Genomic DNA, 23,525 nt, shown 5'->3' with positions numbered 1-23,525 from the left:
TTACACCTATACCTGACTCCTGAGGTGACCCCAAATCACAGCTCAGAGATGTGACGCCTCATGTCCGATCACCAGCACAGCAGCAGTCATATTCCGCGCCAGTAGGTGGCGCCCGTCTACATACAATTTATTCACATGCAATAAACAAGTCTGGCCGCAAGATGTCGCTGGTAGCACGCCTTGGATTCTACTGTAAATCGAGTGCTGTACTGTTCCCGGCCAGCAGGTGGCGGCTCCGCTTCATTCGTCTTTTACAACTACTTGAAGATGTCAGGACATATTTCCTACAGGATTATAAGCCGCCGCTTTCTGGGGGGTTTCGTGCTGGGGGCTACACTGAGCACATCGTCCTCCTAGCCGCGCTGTATTTATACGAGCGAAAAAGAGACGAGCCAGGTGAGAAAGCCGCCCCCTGGCGGAGAGTGTGCGCCGTTACCCCTGTGGAGGGAGGCCCTGTCATAGACGCGTGGGCTGCGGCCTGCATCCGGGTCCCTGCTCTGTGCGCGCTCCTCATGGCATCCGGGGACCTCAACAGGCACGGAGGGGTTAACGCCGAAACTGCGGCCACAGTGAATCAGGGCGGAGTCACGTGGCCTCGTGTCCGCGCTCACGCGTGGGAGTGACCGGTCCGAGCAGGGTACAGTGTATGTGTCACCCCCTAGTTCCCAGTGACGTCAGTACGAGCTCCCCTCTCACCCTCTGCCTTACTGCAGCGCCCCCTCCTGTCAGGACGGAGCACAGGGGCCATGGATCGTTATGGTGTCTGTCTGGGGTCTGTTCTGTGTCGGTTTATAGGAGAGAAGTAAAAAAGCGCAACGTCCACACCGTGGAATCAGTGATGAGTGAGCGGGGCCGGATGAAGTGTTATCTGGGCATGCTCGAGTGCTCGCAGTGCCCGGCGTGCTCGAATACTGTGCTCTGGTCCCCGCGGCTGCATGTCTCGTGGCTGACAGCAGCGGCACATGCAGGGATTGTCAGTCACTCCTCGGGATGTTCCCACGGTCAGTATTGGCAGCACATGTCCGCTCCATCCACAGCGCTGCCGGCTTCTGAACGCCGCTGATTCCACATGTGATCACTGAACCGTGCGGGATCACGGCTCCCATTACATTGTACGGGTGAGATTTATCCTGTGGAGACAGAGTGTCTCCGCTACATATATAGACATGCTGCGGGCGGGAGAGATGCTCCACATGGAAGCCGGAGGCGTCTGCCCGCATAGTGGGCGTGGGATATGATGACACCCCCTCCACTGTGCTGTAACATCTGGACGCTGCGGATGTACACAGCGTCCTCTGACCGTGGGAACATACCCTTACATGTGTCACCGCTGTCACGAGACATGCAGCCGCAAGGACTAGAACATATTACTCAGCACACCGAAGTCACTGTTAGCGCTCCAGCATGCCCTGATAACACCTCAGCACGCTCATCACTGCTCAGCTTCTCTTCTGTTCTGTTTTTTTTATACACTTTTTTTATTTTTTTGTCTGTAGCTCTGATATTTGGTGTTTTTCTGCAGGCTGAGTTGTATTGTGAAGCAGCAGCAATTTACACCATTGTTTCCTTCATTTTAAGTTTATGCCGCCAACAGTTGGCACAGATAGTATTTTGGTGCAGAATGATTACAGAGATTACATAAAGCTTATCCTCGCCCCTTGTGCCATCGTTGTTCCCGCGGGGCCGGTACGCGCGGTCCTGGGGCTCTTGTACGATGTGACACGTGTCTCCGGTGCCCAATCAGCGCTGGCGTCACTGTCCGCGCCTTCATACGAGTTGTACATGAAGAGTAAGTCCGGGCTGCGGCTGATCTCCGACTTCCTCTTCATGTTCGATTCATATGAAGGGTGGGGACAGTGATGCCAGCGCTGATTGTGTGCCAGTGTCAAACCGCATGAGAGCCCTGCAGAGAGCGCGTGCTGACACCGTGGGAGCAGCGCAGGCACGGGATGTGAGTATAGGCTTTTTTATCTTATTGGGGCAAAGCGTGGGGTATGACAAGGGGTTGTCCTAGCAGAGGTCAACTTTAAATGAAATGCGGCATTGCTGGTGTGAGACATGTAATGACTGACAGTCAGCTCTCCTGATCTACACTGGTAACACCTCCTTTCATTTAAAAAAAAGTCTCTGGAGGCAGATTCTCAGGGAGATCTATGTCCGGCCCGTAGATCTTAACCGTTCATTTACATATGAAGACAAGTGTAGATTTCTAGGTAATAAGATCAGATTGAAGACGTCACGTTATCATTTTATTCATTTTTTTTTTTTTTTTTTTTTTTTTACGTGCGTGGCCATCTACACTGTGTTCCAAATTATTATGCAAATGATATTTTTCTCTGATTTTCCTAAATAGTCAGTACAAATGACAGTCAGTCTAATAAAAGTCATCACTCGTTAGAGTTTACATCGCATTTTATTGAAGAAACCTCCCAATGATAACAGTATAATCTCCAAAATGAATAAAAACTCAAATTGCACTGTTCCAAATTATTAGGCACAGTAGAATTTCTAAACATTTGATATGTTTTAAAGAACTGAAAATGCTCATTTCTGGAATTTGCAGCATTAGGAGGTCACATTCACTGAACAAAAAAGCTATTTAACTCCAAAACATCATAACAGGCCCAGTTACATGTTAACATAGGAACCCTTCTTTGATGTCACCTTCACAATTCTTGCATCCGTTAAACTTGTGAGTTTTTGGAGAGTTTCTGCTTGTATTTCTTTGCATGAAGTCAGAATAGCCTCCCAGAGCTGCTGTTCTGATGTGACCGGCCTCCCAGCCTCATAGATCTTTTGCTTGATGATACTCTAAAGGTTCTCTATAGGGTTGAGGTCAGGGGAAGATGGTGGCCACACCATTAGTTTATCTCCCTTTATGCCCATAGCAGTCAATGACTGAGAGGTATTCTTTGCAGCATGAGATGGTGCATTGTCATGCATGAAGATGATTTTGCTCCTGAAGGCACGTTTCTGCTTTTTATACCATGGAAGACAGCTGTCAGTCAGAAACTCTACATACTTTGCAGAGGTCATTTTCACACCTTCAGGAACCTTAAAGGGCCCTACAAGCTGTTTCCCCATGATTCCGGCTCAAAACATGACTCCTCAACCTGCTTCCATACGTCGCAGCCTTGTTGGAACATAGTGGCCATCCACCAACCATCCACTACTCCATCCATCTGGACCATCCAGAGTTGCTCGACACTCATCAGTAAACAAGACTGTTTGAAAATTAGTCTTCATGTGTGTCTGGGCCCACTGCAACCGTTTCTGCTTGTGAACACTGTTTAGGTGTGGCCAAATAGTAGGTTTATGCACCACTGCAGCCTTTGAAGGATCCTAGTCCTTGAGGTTCGAGGGACTCCAGAGGCACCAGCAGCTTTAAATATCTGTTCGCTGGTTTGTAATGGCTTTTTAGCAGCTGCTCTCTTAATCCGATGAACTTGCCTGGCAGAAACCTTCCTCATTCTGCCTTTATCAGCACAAACATGTCTGTGCTCAGAATCAGCCATAAATCTCTTAACAGTACGATGATCACATTTAAGTTTTTGGGAAATATCTAATGTTTTCATGTCTTGACCAAGGCATTGCACTATTTGATGCTTTTCAGCAGCAGAGAGATCCTTTTTCTTTCCTAAATTCCTTGAAACCTGTGCCCTGCTTAATAATATGGAACATCATTCTTAAGTAGTTTTCCTTTAATTGGGCTCACCTGGTAAACTAATTATCATAGGCGTTTGAGATTGATTTCAGTGATCCAAAGAGCCCTGATACACAATACCATCTATGAGTTTATTTGAAAAACAAAAAATTACATCTTTATGACACTTAAATCCAATTTGCATAATAATTTGGAACACAGTGTAGATGGCTTAGGAGGGTTGATCCTACTGAACCAGATATAATGTTAATATTAATCTTTTTTTTCCCCCCAGAACCCATACAGAAGTCTCCATTGGAGGAGTTCGGATTCCCGCAGAGTGGAGAGGAGGTCAGGCAACATATCGGTCATGCTTTATCTTATGATCAAGCAAAGAAGACCCCACGTTGGGTCATTGAGCATCTTACAAAAGAGAAAATAGTTGGTGAGCAAAAAGGGAATTAATTCCATTACCTCGGCTGGTCTCCTAGTAAGGAGCACAATGGGCAGCAAAGTGGCTCAGTGGTTAGCACTGTATGGTGGCTCAGTGGTTAGCACCTTTACTTTGCAGCTCTGGGGTCTTGGGTTCAAATCCCACCGAGGACAACATCTGCAAGGAGTTTGTATGTTCTCCCCGTGTTTGCATTGGTTTCACGGAGGGTTGTTGGATCTCGCTCTGTATGTCGGGATCCCACAACCCGGAAGTTAGGACCTGATTTTTTTTCTAGACAGTCCGGACCTTTAGCCTGTCATTAGGGACACTGCTGGACGTCTTTCTTAATGAGTTATTGGGACTGTAAACAGCAGGACGGCTCAGTATAAATATAGTTGCCCCCCAATTCAGGGGGTTTTGTGCTTTATTTTGTTTGTCTAGGTTTTAGAACATGTTTTTCTTTTTTATCTTTTCCTTAGGCGTTGCTGACCGGAAACACTGCCGATTTAAACCGGATCCAAACATTCCGCAATTATTTAGTGCCAGCAATGAAGACTATTTACGTAGCGGGTGGTCCCGGGGTCACATGGCGCCAGCGGGGGACAGTAAATATTCTATAGTAAGAATCTGTTTTCTGCTTATCTGAAGAAGAAAATCTATAAAAATTAGTCTTTTTTTCTTTTCTTTTTGTATTTACATAAGAATATGGAATATAAAGTTCATTACTTTGACTTGTCATAAAGCTTTATGTTGTGTGCAGACATTAAATGTTTGGTGCAGAAATTTCTGTACCATTTCGGCATCTCTTGGCACGAAAAACAGCATGTAATACATGCGTTTTTGCCCCATTTTTTAAATGTTTTTTTGGTGCAGATTTTTCCCACTCATTAATATGAGTGAAATCTGCAAGTCACAAATAAGCAATAAGTGCATGAGACTTCAGGATTCTCATTCACTTTATGACAAATCTGTGCAGAAAAAAAGCGACAACTCTGCAGCGTGTGCACAGACCCTTACTATTTTGACTATTTACATCAGTTCCCCTTTACGTCCACAGGAGGCCATGGCTGAAACATTTTACCTGTCAAACATTGTGCCCCAAAACTATAAAAACAATGCCGGCTTCTGGAATCGGTAAGGTCCATGGTCAACAGGGATTTACTTTACAATCTAAAATGCAGATGCAGTCCTGCCTCATGTTCAAAGATTAAAGGGGTTGTCAATAGCAAAAATCACCTCCTTACCACTCGGACTCAACATCTCAGTGATTTTTGGAGCTGTCTTCCAGAGGTTATGTGACATGACAATCGGCTCCAGCCTTCATCGTGGCATCAGACAAAATGGCTTCACCTGACTGAAGGCTGCAGCTGATCGGTGTGGCAGTCTGCAACGCTCCTGTGACACCAGTGTCCTCTATCAAAAGACTCGGGTTATACCAGCGATTAAAGATTGCTGGAATAACCTCCATCCGACAAGTGTGTGTAAATATATAGAAATATATTTTTTATTTTTTTAAAATCTGGTGTCCTTTAGCATTTAATGAGGGGCTGTTCAGTAATGGACAATACTTTTAACATATCGTGGTCTTTCCTGGACCACTGCAGTTTGAACCCACATTGAGCCTTCAATGTCACAGACACAAAGATATGACGAGACATGGCGCCTTCTACAGCCTTCCTTCCTTTCTGGCTCCTTCTTACTGGAACCATTTTGCCAAGAAAACAATATAGCTAAAATGGTTTTGGTAAGCAGGAGCCGGAAAGACATGTACCGGCGCATGTGCAGTTAGGTTTTAGGCTCGGCCTGCAGTAGAGAAGAGGAAAGTGCATTTGTGCGATCCGGCAATGTCCCTGCTCAGGCACGAGATTTCATTCAGCAATGTGGATGACACAGGACACGTCATCCACATCAATCAAAGCTGGAAGACGGCTTTTAGCAGGGGAGAGGAGGGACAAGCCCCGCTGTAATGACACCCCTGGGACCGGACCGTCCTAATTTGTATACCTTGCTGGAGCACTTCAGTAGTTTTTTTTGGAGATATAAGGGGGAGTCAGGACATAGTATACAACTTTCTGCAATGCAGCACAGGCGCTGAGGAAGGTGGTGGTATACCGCTGAGCTGTAGTTCCCCTCTGGCGTCACTGTGTAGAGAGTACAACATTTTCAGGATCAGTGAGGGGCCCATAGGTCAGACCTCCACCGATCATAAAGTAACATGCCATCACTTTATGGGATGGGAATACCCCATCCCATAAATGTCATTATTCACGGTGATTTCATACTCTGTCCTGGATGGCATCTATTTGTACGGTGACACCCCTCTGCTTCTGGATTACTATGTAACTAGGTAAATTTCCTATTCACAGGTCTAGGAGAACCGTATCTGGAGCTTCAGACACAGATATGTAGAAATATCTGCAAAGAATGACATAACCGATGACGGCTTGAGGTGGACATGTTCTCCGGGGTCAGTCATCAGCCAGGCCATTGCATGTGTAGTGTAATGAGATCAGTCCTACAATGGAGTAATGGCGGCTAATTTTTCTCATTGCTTGAAATCTTTATCCAGGTTTGAAATGTATTGTCGAGACCTGACACAGCGATTCGATGATGTCTGGATTGTGAGCGGCCCCCTGCTGTTACCCGTGCAGAATGAGGACGGCAAGAAAAGTGTCACTTATCAGGTGAGCCGCTGTTTACCACCACATGTTCATGTAGTGACTTCAGAGATGACCGGTCGGCCGCCGTGTTCTAGAAAACAATGAGCCTCCTTCAGTCTGGCTGATCATTGCTTTCTGCTCCTGCCTGATTGTGTTGAGAAGCGTTCAGTCGTGAAATGAAGTTCCTCTTATCGGCAGCCTCCGATCCACTAAATTTCTTAGTTCAGGGTGAAAGACACCGCACATTCTCATTAAGAGCTACCTGTTTGCTCAGTAACCAGGGTGAGATTCTAATTTGATAAATTATAAATTCAGAATTTAAATGAGGAGCTATGGGCATAATATGCAATAAAAGGCTTCGTGGGGCAGCGAATGGCAGGTTTGCAACACCTCCATGGCATGATCATCGGCATCATGGGTGATTCTGGGCAAATATTCTTTGTCGTTTTTGCACCTATGTGTGTTTTGTGCCAGCAATCAGCCGTAATCGTAATCTGGGGGGGCTTACTTGGTATAATATCCAAAACCAGGGTAAATGCTTGGACCTGCTGCCCTCATCACTGCTGTTAGTGCACATACAATTAGGTCCATATATATTTGGACAGAGACAACATTTTTCTAATTTTGGTTCTAGACATTACCACAATGAATTTTAAACAAAACAATTCAGAAGCAGTTGAAGTTCAGACTTTCAGCTTTCATTTGAGGGTATCCACATTCAAATTGGATGAAGGGTTTAGGAGTTTCAGCTCCTTAACATGTGCCACCCTGTTTTTAAAGGGACCAAAAGTAATTGGACAGATTAAATAATTGTAAATAAAATGTTCATTTCTGGTACTTGGTTGAAAACCCTTTGTTGGTAATGACTGCCTGAAGTTCTGAACTCATGGACATTACCAGACGGTGTGTTTCCTCCTTTTTGATGCTCTGCCAGGCCTTCACTGCGGTGGTTTTCAGTTGCTGTTTGTTTGTGGGCCTTTCTGTCTGAAGTTTAGTCTTTAACAAGTGAAATGCATGCTCAATTGGGTTGAGATCAGGTGACTGACTTGGCCATTCAAGAATATTCCACTTCTTTGCTTTAATAAACTCCTGGGTTGCTTTGGCTTTATGTTTTGGGTCATTGTCCATCTGTAGTATGAAACGACGACCAATCAGTTTGGCTGCATTTGGCTGGAGCACACAGTATGGCTCTGAATACCTCAGAATTCATTCGGCTGCTTCTGTTCTGTGTCACATCATCAATAAACACTAGTGACCCAGTGCCACTGGCAGCCATGCATGCCCAAGCCATCATACTGCCTCCGCCGTGTTTTACAGATGATGTGGTATGCTTTGGATCATGAGCTGTACCACGCCTTCGCCATACTTTTCTCTTTCCATCATTCTGGTAGAGGTTGATCTTGGTTTCATCTGTCCAAAGAATATTCTTCCAGAACTGTGCTGGATTGTTTAGATGTTTTTTAGCAAAGTCCAGTCTAGCCTTTTTATTCTTGATGCTTATGAGTGGCTTGCACCGTGCAGTGAACCCTCTGTATTTACTTTCATGCAGTCTTCTCTTTATGGTAGATTTGGATATTGATACGCTATGAAATAGCCTTGGAGTCAATTGTCCAATTATTTTTGGTCCCTTTAAAAACAGGGTGGCACATGTTAAGGAGCTGAAACTCCTAAATCCTTCATCCAATTTAATATGGATACCCTCAAATGAAAGCTGAAAGTCTGAACTTCAACTGCATCTGAATTGTTTTGTTTAAAATTCATTGTGGTAATGTCTAGAACCAAAATTAGAAAAATGTTGTCTCTGTCCAAATATATATGGACCTAACTGTACCAGTCTAGCTGGAACTGTTCCAAAGCGAATGCTTTGTAGTTTGGCTACCACTCTGTTTTCAATGGTCAGTTTCAGGTCATTATTATTTTGCCAGCACTATAGAGTCTGGAACTTCCTTTTTTCCCTTACTAGAGTACACCCTTCTGACACTCTCTTACTTGGCTTCTTTTTTTTCCAGTGGGATACTCCAGTTCATTATCATTCTGTCAGCACTATAGAGTCTGGAGCTTCCTTTATTAGAATACACAATTTTGATACTCTGTAACTTGGCTTCCACTTTTTTTTCAGTAGGCTGCTCAATGTCATTATTATAATTCTGTGAGCACTATAAAATTCTGATGCTTTGTAACTTTGCATCAAATTTTTTTCTAGTGGGCTGCCCCATTTCATTATTCTGTGGGCACTATAAAGGCTGGATTTGTGGTTTCAGGCCTCCCCATCCCTCCCCCTGGCTCTTGCTCACTGTTCTCCTTCTTTAATTGACGTAGGTGACTCCTTGATGCATCCACATTGCCTGGCGAAATCTTGACGTGAGGCATCATCCATGTCAGTTGAAGGAGGAGGGCGGTGAGCAGCAGCCGGGGCGGAGGGCGGATAGCAGCAGTCGGGGCGGAGGGCGGCGAGCAGCAGTCAGGGAAGAGGGCGGCGAGCAGCAGCCGGGGAAGGGGGCGGCAAGCAGCAGCCGGGGGGGAGGGATCAAGAGGACTGAAACGATGGCCATCAGACAGGACCGACCCGATTTTCATACAACGCGGGAGAACTTTAAAGGTTCTTTTGGGAGTATACAGGGGGTATATAAGCATTTATGGAGTGCAGCACAGATGCTGAGTAAAGTCATAGTTTTAGTTGTTATGACACTACTGGTGACAGGTTCTCTTTCTGTTGCCACAGACCTGACATTAGGCATTGGACGGACAGGTTAGGCCTGTTTCACATTCGCGCTTTTGAGCACAGCGACGGCCTGCGCACGGCCGCCGCTAAGCCCTGCCCCGCCTCCACCGGTATCTCCGCCTCCGGGCGCATGACATTGCATGCGTCGTGCGTCCCCTATCTTCATCACAGAGGGCGCAGGCTGTGCGCAATCTGCGCACAGTCTGCGTTTGACGGCGCATGCGTCCTTTTGACGGTGCGCCGAGCAGCGCCAAATGCAACCTGTTGCATTTTGGTTGTGCTCGGCGCACCGTCAAAAGGACACATGCGCCACCAAACGCAGACTGTGCGCAGACTGCGCACGGCCTGCGCCCTCTGTGATGAAGATAGGGGACGCACGACGCATGCAACGTCATGCGCCCGGAGGCGGAGATACCGGTGGAGGCGGGGCAGGGGGCGGGGCTTAGCGGCGGCCGTGCGCGGGCCGTTGCTGCGCTCAAAAGCGCGAATGTGAAACCGGCCTTAGTGAGAATGAATGCACCTTGTTGGTGGCACTTTTAAACAATCTAATTTGTAATAAAGGTATTTGCTGATTTTCTATTTATCCATTAATGCAGTCCCCGCTTCCCGGGACCCAATTGTCAGGTAACAGTGAAATAAGTGGGCTGAAAGTTTCTATTATTGGGGGCAAGTTGGGTCCCCAGGAATAGAGATGCCCACCGCAGCTTCTTTCGCTATTTGATGGCATTTTAATATTCGTTTTCTAAATCTTACAAGTCCTTAAAGTTTAAACTTTAATAGTGAAGATGGGTGGGGTGTGTGAGAGGCGATGTGGAAGTCTCCATGTAGGTGCACAGAGGCCTACTGCAAATTGTGGTGGTGCACTGTGATGTTTTTGGTGTAATGAAGATGTTCTTGCTCATTTTTTATTTCAGGTTATTGGCAGTGATGATGTAGCCGTGCCCACACATCTGTACAAGGTGATCCTCGCCAGGAGGAAGCCCTCTGAGGAGACTCTAGCTGAAGGAGCTTTTATTGTTCCCAACGTCCCCATCAGCTTTCAGCATCAGTTGCCAGAATTTCAGGTCCCTCTTGAGACACTTGAGAAGTCGTCTGGTCTTGTTTTCTTCCCTCAAGTGGACAAATCAAAAGAAGTGAAGAACATTTGTGAGGAGGACACCTGTAAGCTTATTGAACTAGAAGAGTTCAAACTATACATTGCAGGACGGAGCATGAAGAATGCAAGAAGCCTCCAGAAAGTGGAGAAGATCATGTTAGAATTGCGTGAGGCCAACATAAAGCCGGACCGGTATCTGTTAGAACTTTATGAACAGAAGAAGAATGAACTGGAGTCTCGTGAGACCGTTACTGTACGAGACGGATGACAAGGGTAACAAGTCATAGCTGCATGTTACAAGGCCCATAATCACATGGAACCAAGTTCTATTTTTCTTTGCTCAGGAATCTGTAAAGGTGACCTTTAACAAGGAAAAATCCCTTTAAATGAGGACTTTTGTAAAGTACTTAAAAAAAAATATGGGGGGAATAAATCATAGAAAAAAACGTTACATTCAGTGGGTCGGTCCGTGAGCCGGACCAAGAAGGCTGTGATCACTCCCTTCCGGACTCATGAAGGGGGAGAAATCTCGCTGCTGGCTGAGTGTTCGCTTTGTGCTGCTACGACTATTGATACCAGGCCATTATTACCAACTCATCAGGGATTAGCAGATGTTTTCTTTTAATTGCCAAAGGATGGAAATACATCTATAGATTTAAAGAAATCCATCAGCAGGCTTTCGCTATGTAATCTGAAGAAAGTATGAGGTAGGGTTTAAATGGGTAACTCATCGATGTGTCCCTTATGAGGCTGTGTGCTGTTGTTTACTTATAATGAAGGTTTTTTCACCAGGACTTTATCACTGCTCAGACTGCAGCAACAGGTGACACCAAGTTCGACTCCGCCCTTCCTGTGATAAGCAGCTCACTGTCTATAGATAATGTACATAGCTGTGGTGTGGCCCGTGGCAGCTTTTCAGCTCTTCTATTGTATGTGCTGTATCTAAGAACTCTGTGTCACATCTGCCACAGTAAGCTAAGTGACTCATCACTGGAATCTGTCTTTTCCTAATTTTGTGCTGCTGTCAGATGAGGTAGCAAAAACCTGGTGACAGATTGGTGACAGATTCCCTTTGAAGTTAGATTTACCTGGTGTTCAATATACGTTATTCTTATAGTTGGCACATACCTAAAAATATGTCTGCCTACATTCTTATGACTTATCCATAGGACTCTCTTCATGTAATGGAGGCCAGCCAGAGCGTACTTTGGGCCAGTATATACAGTGGGGAAAATTAAGTATTTGATAGACTGCTGACCTTGCAAGTTTTCCAATTCCTGCAGCAAAACCTGATCTCTCTCATTTTTGCTGTGTTTCTGGCATGCTAGACTTGTTTCTTATGCATGTTGATAAAGTTTAGTGTTGAAAAAAAAGTTCTGTTCTATAGAATCAGGTTTTGGCACAAAAAATCAGCAAAACCTGATACATTTCCTATCCTTCCTGCACATTTTTGTCTTTAAGGATGGCTGGATATCCTTAACCCCTTCATCCCCAAGGGTGGTTTGCACGTTCATGACCGGGCCAATTTTTACAATCCTGACCACTGCACCTTTATGAGGTCATAACTCTGGAACGCTTCCATGGATCCAGGTGATTCTGACATTGTTTTCTCATGACATATTGTACTTCATGTTAGTGGTAAAATTTCATTCAAATAACTTGCATTTATTTGTGAGAAAAACGGATATTTGGCGAAAATTTAGAAAATTTCGCAATTTTCCAACTTTAAATTTTTATGCCCTTAAATGACAGAGATACGGCACACAAAAAACTTGATAACTAACATTTCCCACATGTTTACTTTACATCAGCACAACTTTGGAACCTACATTTTTTTTTTTTGTTAGGAAGTTATAAGGGTTAAAAGTTGACCAGCGATTTCTCATTTTTACAACACCATTTTATTTTTAGGACCACATCACATTTGAAGCCACTTTGAGGGGTCTATATGATAGAAAATACCCAAAAGTGACACCATTCTAAAAACTGCACCACTTAAGGTGCTCAAAACCACATTCAAGAAGTTTATTAACCCTTTAGGTGCGTCACAGGAATTTTTTTGAATATTTAAAAAAAATGAACATCTAACTTTTTTTCACAAAAAAAATAATTCAGGTTCAATTTTTTTTATTTTACCAAGGGTAACAGAAGAAATTGGACTGCAAAAGTTATTGTGCAATTTGTCCTGAGTACGCTGATACCTGACAGGTGGGGGGGAACGACTGTTTCGGCGCATGGCAGAGCTCAGAATGGAAGGAGCGCCGTTTGACTTTTTCAATGCAAAATTGGCAGGAATTCAGATCGGACGCCATGTCACGTTTGGAGAGTCCCTGATGTACCTAAACAGTGGAAACCCCCTACAAGTGACCCCATTTTGGAAACTAGACCCCCCAAGGAACTTATCTAGATATGTGGTGAGAACTTTGAACCCACAAGGGGTTTACAGAAGTTTATAACGTACAGCGGTACAATTAAAAAATCATATTTTTTCCACAAAAATGATCTTTTCACCCCATTTTTTATTTTCCCAAGGGTAACAGGACCCTAAAAGTTATTGTGCAATTTGTCCTGAGTACGCTGATACCCCACATGTGGGGGTAAACCACTATTTGGGCGCATGGCAGAGCTCGGAAGGGAATCGGCGCCATTTGACGTTTTTGTCTGGAATTGAGATCGGACACCATGTCGCGATTGGAAAACCCCTGATGTACCAAAACAGTGGAAACCCCCCACAAATGACACTATTTTGGAAACTAGACCCCCTAAGGAACTTATCTAGATGTGTGGTGAGAACTTTGGACCCCCAAGGGCTTCACAGAAGTTTATAACATACAGCCGTACAATTTAAAAATCATATTTTTTCCACAAAAATGATCTTTTCACCCTCAATTCTTATTTTTCCAAGGGTAACAGGACCCTAAAAGTTATTGTGCAATTTGTCCTGAGTACGCTGATACCCCACATGTGGGGGTAAACCACTATTTGGACGCATGGCAGAGCTCGGAAGGGAATCGGCGCCATTTGACGTTTTTGGCTGGAATTGAGATCGGACACCATGTCGCGATTGGAAAACCCCTGATGTACCTAAACAGTGGAAACCCCCCACAAATGACACCATTTTGTAAACTAGACCCCCCAAGGAACTTATCTAGATGTGTGGTGAGCACTTTGAACCCCCTCAGTGCTTCACAGAAGTTTATAACGCCCGGGCATGAAAATAAAAAAATCGTATTTTTTCCACAAACATGATCAATTAGTCCCCAATTTTTTTATTTTCCCAAGGGTAACAGGAGAAATTGAACCCCAAAAGTTGTTGTCCAACTTGTCCTGAGTACGCTGACACCCCATATGTGGGAGAAAACTACTGTATGGACACACGTCAGGGCTCGGAAGGCGATTTGGCGATTTTTTTAAAATTATTTTAACACTTTTTTTATTTTTTTTTAAACTTTATTAAATAGTCCCAGGTGGGACATCACTGTCCTGTGACAGATCGCTGATCTGTCACATCACAGATCACTGTGACAGATCAGCGATCTGTCACAGGCAGTGCAGAAGGCTTCCTCATTCCTGCGCTTTGCAGGCACTGAGGAAGCCAGCTTCCTGCAGGCCCCCGAAGGCCCCCGTCGCCACCTTGGATTCGGGGGCCTGCAGGAAAGGAGCCCCCCGCAGCAGCGCTGCACATTGCGCTGCCGTGGGGGGCTCAGGGAAGCACGGAGGGAGCCCCCTCCCTGCAGATGTTTCCCTTTAACCCCCGGTACACCGCGATCATGTTTGATCGTGGTGTGCAAGGGGTTAACGTGTCGGGGGCGGTCCGTGACCGCCCCTGACACATTGTGCCGGGTGTCAGCTGTGATAATCAGCTGACACCCGGCCGCGATCAGCGGCGCTCACCACGTGGGCGCCGCTGATCGCGGTAGACGTACTATCCCGTCCATGGGCATAGGGGCCCGGGTCCCATGGACGGAATAGTACGTCGGATGTCAGGAAGAGGTTAAAGACAAAAATGTCCAGGAAGGATGAGAAATCTTGAAAAATGAAATTCTCAAAGCACAGTTGTTAACAATTCCGAAAAGAGGGAAGAATAGGAAGCATTTAAGGAAACCAGGATGGATGAACACAGAATTTAAGCACATGCTAAAAAGGAAGAAAGAAATGTTTATAAAATGGAAAGAGGGAGGCATATCACAGGAAGAATATAATGCTGTCTGCAGAACCTGCAGGGCACATATCAGATTACTAAAGCTGACAATGAATTGAGGCTTGCAAGAGATGTCAAAAGCAATAATAAAGGATTTTGGGGATATGTCCAAAGTAAAAGACAAGTCAAAGATGCTATAGGATTTTTTCAGGATGAAAATAATGAAATGGTAAGACAGGATCTTGAGAAAGCCGAACTTTTAAATTCCTATTTTGCATCTGTTTTCTCTCAGAAAGGAAATGTAACATCAACTGTTCTTCACTGTCCTATTAACAGAATACAAGAATCCAAGATATCTATAAACAGAAAGATAGTGAGGAAACACTTAGCTAACCTAAATGAATTCAAGTCTCCAGGTCCAGATGAATTACGCCCCAGAGTGCTGAAGGAGATAGCAGAAGAAATTTTTGAACCCCTCTCCATAATCTTTGAAAATTCTTGGAGAACAGGAGAAGTCCCAGAAGACTGAAGAAGAGCAAATGTTGTTCCTATCTTCAAAAAGGGGAAGAAGGTGGACCCAGGCAACTATAGGACAGTGAGTCTGACTTCTATACCAGGAAAGATCTTTGAACAAATTATTAAACAACATGTATGTCAGTACCTGGATAAGAATGAAGTGATTAAACAGAGCCAGCATGAGTTTGTAACTAATAAGTCATGTCAGACTAACTTAATTTACTTCTATGACGGAATCACTGATCAAGGAAATGCTGTAGATATAGTATATCTTGACTTCAGCAAAGCATTTGACAAAGTATCTCATACAATCCTTACTGAAAAAATGACTAAGTATGAAATAGACAAGGCAACTGTTAGGTGGATTCATAAGTGGCTTAGTGATCGGACCCAAAGAGTGGTCATAAATGGCTGCACATCCAGTTGGAAGAATGTCTCAAGTGGGGTACCACAGGGCTCTGTCCTGGGCCCTGTATTGTTCAACATCTTTATCAACGATTTAGATGAAGGAATTGAGGGTAAACTGATTAAATTTTCTGATGACACAAAGCTAGGAGGGATAGTTAATACTAGAGAAGAGAGAGAGAGGATTCAAAAAGATATAAATAAACTGGAGCAGTAGGCAGCAACTAACAGAATGATTTTTAACAGGGAAAAATGCAAAGTACTACATCTGGGCAATAAAAATGAAAAAAGCATATACAGAATGGGAGGAATAGGGCCAAGCAACAGCACATGTGAAAAAGACTTGGGTATACTAATAGATCACAGAATGAATATGAGTCAACAGTGTGATGCAGCAGCAAAAAAGGCAAATGCAATTCTAGGATGTATTAACAGAAGCAAACAGTCTAGATCACGTGAAGTCATTATTTCCCTCTACTCCTCTTTGGTCAGACCTCATCTGGAATATTGTGTCCAGTTTTGGGCACCACATTTTAAAAAAGACATCAACAAACTGGAGCAAGTTCAGAAAAGAGCGACCAGAATGGTGACCGGTCTGCAAACCTTGTCTTATGAGGAAAGGTTGCAGGATTTGGGAATGTTTAGTTTGCAAAAGAGAAGACTGAGAGCAGACTTAATAGCTGTCTACAAATATCTCAAGAGCTGTCACATTGTAGAAGGATTATCTTTATTCTCATTTGCACAAGGAAAGACTAGAAGCAATGGGATGAAACTGAATGGGAGGAGACACAGATTAGATATTAGAAAAAACTTTTTGACACTTAGAGTGATCAACGAGTGGAACAGGCTGCCACGAGAAGTGGTGAGTTCTCCTTCAGTGGAAGCCTTCAAACAGAGGCTGGACAGACATCTGTCTGGGATGATTTAGCGAATCCTGCTTTGAGCAGGGGGTTGGACCAGATGGCCCAGGAGGTCCCTTCCAACTCTTATGATTCATTTCAATGGGTGAAAATGCTGAAAGTGACTTGCTCCATTGTGCAAAAAACCATGCAACACACAAAATCCTGATGACAAAAAAAAAAACTGTGTGCATGAGATTTCTGAAATCTCATAGACTTTGCTGATAGTGTAAAACGGAACTGAAAATTTGCATTAAAAAAGCTGCAAAAATGCCTAGTGTGAACTTACCCTTAGAGGGGTGATCCCTTTCCTCGGTGGTCTTTCTTGATAGTACACACGTCTATACAGATGTATTTAAAACAATGGAACAGGGGACATTCATTATAAGTGGAGGAAAATAATTCAGACATCAGTAACGGAAAGGCTTCATTACAGTTGCAGTAGTTAGGCTATACAGCTAACTATCCAAGAAGGTAGCAGTGATAGATCCAATGCAGAGGGTCTGTCCAGGCATATAATATCAATGACTAAATCCTTATTGTCATAAATCTGATGTGCAGTACGTGGCATCGGCCATTACACATTAAGCAGAGCTGTGATTTCCAGCTCTGTTCAAAGTTTATATCCTGCCAAACCTGATCGCAGCTGATCGATTTGAAAACCGACATGATTAATTATTATTAACATTCTTTACTATTGGTTTTCATAAAAAAATGACTATATTGATCCGTACACTCTCCAGTGTGATGGTCAAACCTGCAATACAGACGTATGTATTGTTACATGTATTGTCTTGTATGTATTGTCTCTTTTTTATTATAAAATTTGTAAAAGAAAAAAAAAAGTTCCTTTCCTATGCGCAGGTAAGCTTTACCACCACTAGATGGCAGTCCAAACTTTCGGATTGATTATTATAATATAATAATTATTATTTATTATTAAATCGCCATTTATTCCATGGCGCTTTACATGTGAGGAGGGGTATGCATAATAAATACAAGTACAGTAATCTTAAACAATACAAGTCACGACTAGTACAGGGGCAGAGAGGACCAGGGAATAGCGGGGGGACAGGTGGATTAGTTGGGCAGCAGAGTTTAGAATAGATTGGAGGGGTGCGAGAGTGTTAGAGGGGAGGTCACAGAGCAGGAGGTTGCAGTAGTCAAGGCGGGAGATGATGAGGGCATGCACTAGGGTTTTGCAGATTCTTGGTTGAGGAATGCACGGATCCGTTTACGGATCCGTGAAATATTTATGAGTTGAAGTCAGGAGGAAGTGGAAAGGGCTTGGATATGTGGCTTGAAGGAGTGATTAGTGTTGAGGATAACCCCAAGGCAGCGAGCTTGTGGGACTGGGGAGAGTGGGCAGCCGTTTAATGGATAGGTCCGTGGGGGGAAGTCGCGTGAGATCGGGGAAAGATGATGAATTCTCTTTTGTCCGTATTAAGTTTTAGAAATCTAGTGGAGAAGGAGGATGAAATAGCGGACAGACACTGAGGGATTCTGGTTAGTAGGGAGGTGATATCTGGTCCAGAGATGTAGATCTGTGTGTCACCAGCATAGAGGTGATACTGAAAGCCGTGAAATTCTATGAGCTGTCCGAGGCCGAAGGTGGAGAAGAGCAGGGGCCCTAGGACTGAACCTTGCTGGACTCTGACAGATAGGGGGCGAGGTGAGGAGGTGGTGTACGAGTGGGAGACGCTGAATATCCGGTTGGTTAGGTATGATGTGATCCAAGATAGGGCCAAGTCTGTGAAACCAAGAGATGAGAGGGTCTGTAGTGATAGGGAATGGTCCACTGTGTCAAAGGCAGAGGACAGGTCCAGGAGGAGGAGGAGGACAGAGTAGTGTCTCTTGGCCTTGGCTGTTAATAAGTCATTGGTGACCTCAGGGCAGTTTCAGTGGAGTGTTGTGGCTGGAAGCCAGATTGTAAGCTGTCAAAAATGAAGCAGGAAGAGCGGTGGGAGGACAGTCAAGATGGACGTGTTGTTGCAGTAGTTTTGAGGCATAGGGGAGAAGTGATATAGGGCGATAGCTAGATACAGAGGATGGGTCAAGAGAGGGCTTTTTGAGGATAGGTGTGACTGAGGCATGTGTAAAACTTGAAAGGAAAACACCAGTTGTTAGTGATAGGTTGAAGAGATGGGTTAGGGTTGGGATGAAGACTGTGGTGAGGTTTGGGATGAAGCGGGATGGGATCGGGTCAAGTGCACAGGTGGTGAGATGTGATCTTGAGAGTGGAGTGGAGAGTCAATCTTCTGTAATGGTGGAGAAGTTGGTTTTGGAGGAGGAAGGCTGGGTTCTGCATTTTACAATCTCAGTCGAAATGTTCTTATACAGCTTTGCAAGAAATGATAAAGAAGATATAATTAATCGATAACCAGCCATTAATTGTTAACTAGGAACTGTATGAAATGAACATTCTATTAACTGAACCTGAGTCTCGGAGGGCAGGTTGAGTTACTGCACGAGCAGAATCCTGCCGCTGGGATCCGGTGAGCAGAAGAGAGGGGGCCCGATACTGTGGGCCCCATACGTCAATCAGGGCAGTAATGCCCTGATGGCGGCCCTGCACCATGGTGTCATGCTGAATGTTGGCATGATGCGAGCGTCCTACCGGATGTTCAGCAGAGACAATGAGCTGCGCATGTCAAAAATCACAGCTGGCATCAAGCCCTGAGGTTAGTAATGGAAAGGTGTATATCAGACACCCCCATTACTAAAAAAGTTATGGAAAAAAATACACACAGACAGAAAAATAAATTTTATTGAAAAAACACTCTCCGACACTTTTCCCGGTTCACCAATTTCTGTTTGAAAAAAAAAGAAAGCCACACAGGTCCGCCGTCATCAAGGGAATCTGCCACAGTCCACCAAATCCGTCGTAGTCCACTAATGGAAAAACACAAACAGAAAAAAAAAAAAACACAATGTCACTTGTTCACCAATTTATTTTAAAAATTGTTCCCCATGCAGCATTCCCCCCCAATCCGGTGACTGTGAATGTGAATAGCAGTAAGTAACATTACTGCTAGTGATGAGCAAACGTGGTCAGATAAGGCCTCTTTCACACTTAAGTTTTTTGTATCAGTTAAAAAGGACGGATAGCGGATCCGTTTTAGTTCTGATGACAACGGATGCCACCCGTCCGTCAAGATACGCCAATAATGAAAGTCAATGGGAAAAAAAACGGATCCGCAAAGAAAAATGGCGGATCCGTTTTTTTTGAAAATCGGCGGATCTTGACTGATTTTCAAAAACGGAAGTGTGAAAGAGGCTTAAGGTGTTATCCGAGCATGCTTGGATACTAACCAAGTGACTTCTGCGTGCTCAAATACTATGTTCTAGTTTTCGCGCCTGCAGGTCTTGCGACTGTTCGACAGCCACAACACATGTAGAGATTACCTGTTAGGGTTCAGTCCGGGTCTGTGCAGTAAAAGGAACGAGGGACAGCTAGTGTGAGGGAAGCCCATAGAGCATTACTTGACTTTGTTAGTTGGACTTGTGGCCTAGCAGGAAATACCAGTGATCCCCCCCACACTAGGGCAATCAGGAAAGCGCCAGAATTGGCGTATCTAATGTGATGAGCCAATTCTGGGGCAGCTGCGGGTTGGTATTTTTAGGCTGGGAAGGGCCAAATAACCATGGACCTTTCCAGCCTGATAATAGCAGCCTACAGCTGTCTGCTTTACCTTTCCTGGTTATGAAACAGAGGGGGCACCCACATATTTCTTGTAAATTATTTATTTATTATCTTTACCCCCAAGAGTGGTTTGCATGTTAATGACAAGGCCAATTTTTACAATTCTGACCACTGTCCCTTTATGAGGTAATAACTCTGGAGGAACGCTTCCATGGATCCCGGTGATTCTGACATTGTTTTCTCATGAAATATTGTACCTCATGATAGTGGTAAAATTTATTTGAATTTTTATGCCCTTAAATAACAGAGATATGTCACACAAAATACTTAATAAGTAACATTTCCAACATGTTTACTTTACATCAGCACAATTTTGGAACCAAAATTTTCTTTTGTTAGGAAGTTATAAGGGTTAAAAGTTAAACAGCGATTTCTCATTTTTACAACACCATTTTTTTTGGGGGACCACATCACATTTGAAGTCACTTTGAGGGGTCTATATGATAGGAAATACCCAAAAGTGACGCCATTCTAAAAATTCCACCCCTCCCGGTGCTCAAAACCACATTCAAGAAGTTTATTAACCCTTCAGGTGCTTCACAGTAGTTTTTGGAATTTTTAACAAAAAATGAACATTTAACTTTTTCACAAAAAATTTACTTCAGATCCAATTTTTTTGATTTTCCCAAGTGTAATGGGAGAAATTGGACCCCAAAAGATGTTGTGCAATTTGTCCTGAGTGCGCCGATACCCCATATGTGGGGGTAAACCACTGTTTGGTCGCATGGCGGAGCTTGGAAGGGAAGGAGCGCCCTTTTACTTTTTCAATGCAAAATTGGCTGGAATTAAGATCAGATTTTTGGGAGGCAGAAAGAGCAAAAAACAATTCATGAATTTCTTTTTTTTTGGGGGGGGGGGTTTATACCATTCCGTGTATGGTAAAATTGATAAGGCAGTTTTATTCTTTGGGTCAGTACGATTACAGAGACACCTCATTTATATAGTTTTTTATGTTTTGGCGCTTTTGCGGCTCGTTTTTTGCGGGACAAGATGACGTTTTAAGCGGTACCATTTTTATTTATATCCATCTTTTTGATTGCGTATTATTCCACTTTTTGTTCGGCAGTATGATGATAGATCTTTTTTTTGCCTTTTTTAATGGTGTTCACTAAAGGGGTTAACTAGTGAGACAGTTTTATAGGTCTTGTTGTTGTGGACACGGTGATGCCAAATATGTGTACTTTTATTGTTTAGATTTTTTTCTTCATTCAAATATTTATTTAGTGATAGAATATACAGGGTGGGCCAATGATATGGATACACCTAAATAAAATGGGAGTGGTTGGTGACCCAGATCAGCGCGCTGAATTTGCAGAATGGGCAAAACAAAAATTGGAATAGGACCCTCAATTTACACAGAACATTATGTTTAGTGATGATTTAGCAAACTTTTTTGGGTGGGCCATTTATATGGATACACCTAAATAAAATGGGAATGGTGACCGTTTTCTTGCGTAGGGTTTCTTGCATTGAAATCTGCTGCAATGACCCGGGTACTGCGTTCACCAGACATCAACACAATTTCTATCCGCTCCTTACGTGTTAACCTCTGCGACATGTCAATAGCTGTAAACAAAGAGAACCTTGTAAATAACTCATGAAAGACTAAAGTTGTGATAAAACCAAGCACACCCTTTGTTTTTCTTGTGAAATTAGCAATAAGCTTGATGTGTCACATGACCCTCTTCCCATTGAAAAGAATAAAGTTGGAACCAAAATGACCACCATGGTCACCACCCATCTTGAAAAGTTTTCCCCCTCCCATATAGTAATGTGTCACAAGCAGGAAGTTGATATCACCAACCATTCCCATTTTATTTTGGTGTATTTATATAAATGGCTCACACTGTATATTGATTTTTTATTTTTTATTCTATTTTTAAATATTTTTTCAATTATTTAAAAATATTTTTTTAATTTTTCCTAACATTTACACTTTGTCCCACTATGGGACAATCATTTTTTTGCAGGCTGATCGCTTCTATAGCATCCTGATGAAACAGCATCTGCATGCCATAGAAGCTGTCAGCGCTGCACTGTGCATGATCAACAAGTTTCCCAGCTCTGGTAACCCACCATGGCAACAATCGGGACCCCATGTTACGCTGCGGGGTCTCTGATATAAAGACAGAGGGGCTGTTAGCACTGTGTCGGCTCCCGGAATGCTGCGATCTTGTTTGATCACAGTATTTTGGGGGTTAAAGTGCCGGGAGCGTTCTGTGACCGCTCCTGGCACCTAATGCCGGGTTTCAGCTGTTAGAATCAGCTGACACCCGGCTGCGATCGGCCACGTACTCCCCGTGAGCGCGGCCGATCTCGATGAAGTAATGATCTGTCCATGGTCAAATTGGCCCAGGGCACGTGGACGGAATATTACATCCAATGTCAGAAAGGGGTTAAACAAGGCTAAAGATCCTTCAGAGCCAACTTTAGAGTTTATTATATCTATTCTATCTATATCTGTATATAACATTGCTTTATTAGTTTGTAAACTAGTTTTAAATTACATAGTGAATTATAGTATGTAAAAGATGATGTTAAGAACACATTGCATATGCATGTCGCACAGATGTCATACGGATACTGGGGGAGAAAACAAATTGCACACTCGCATGGCATAAGTTCAGTCATACGGATTCCACTTGTCCAACTTTTCTGAAGCAACATCAGATCAATATTTTATACAGGAGTGTGAATGAGCCCTTATACCCAGTATACAGGACAGGAGAACCCGTACTGTGCAGTGTATATATACATGGAATAAGGGCTCATGCACACAAACGTATAAATTGGGTGTGTGCTATTCGATATTTTATTTTTATCAGGTTTTTTCTTTTTATCAGATACTATTGAATGAGGAAGTGCAATATTTTTTTCCCATACTGACTCGGTATGAGAAAAAAAGCTCAATATATAAATATTACCCACTATGTTAACACCGCACTATAGCTATATACATGACACAGGACAGGATACACCTAGAAGGGTGTATATACGGCTATATCACATAGAAGACGCCGAGACTGCTGTGTATACATATTACACACACAATAATGGCCTAAAGTGTTGGAACCCTTGAAATTGTTCCAGAAACTGAAGTTTTGACAAAATTGTTGGCACCCTCATCTTAATACTTGGTTGCACACCTTTGGAAACAATAACTGCAATCAGTGGCTTCCCATAACCATCAAGAGCTTCTTACACCTCTCAACTTGAATTTTGGACCACTCTTTCATGCAAAAATCCTGACAGGGCGCAGTCCATAAAGCATAGCTTTTTGCTAAATAAAAGTATTTAGAAAACTGTT

General features: G+C 43.5%; 1 pseudogene; it reads left to right on the top strand.

Annotated features, from left to right (window-relative positions):
- The first annotated feature begins 214 nt into the window (after window positions 1-214).
- LOC141095508 (nuclease EXOG, mitochondrial-like) lies at window positions 215-23,525 on the top strand (annotated as a pseudogene).

This window comes from Dendrobates tinctorius, unplaced genomic scaffold, assembly GCF_039654945.1.
Source record: "Dendrobates tinctorius isolate UK_male_01 unplaced genomic scaffold, ASM3965494v1 ptg000070l, whole genome shotgun sequence".
Taxonomy (NCBI): domain Eukaryota; kingdom Metazoa; phylum Chordata; class Amphibia; order Anura; family Dendrobatidae; genus Dendrobates; species Dendrobates tinctorius.
Note: the sequence above shows the minus strand (reverse complement) of the source record. Positions and strands in the feature narration are given on the sequence as shown.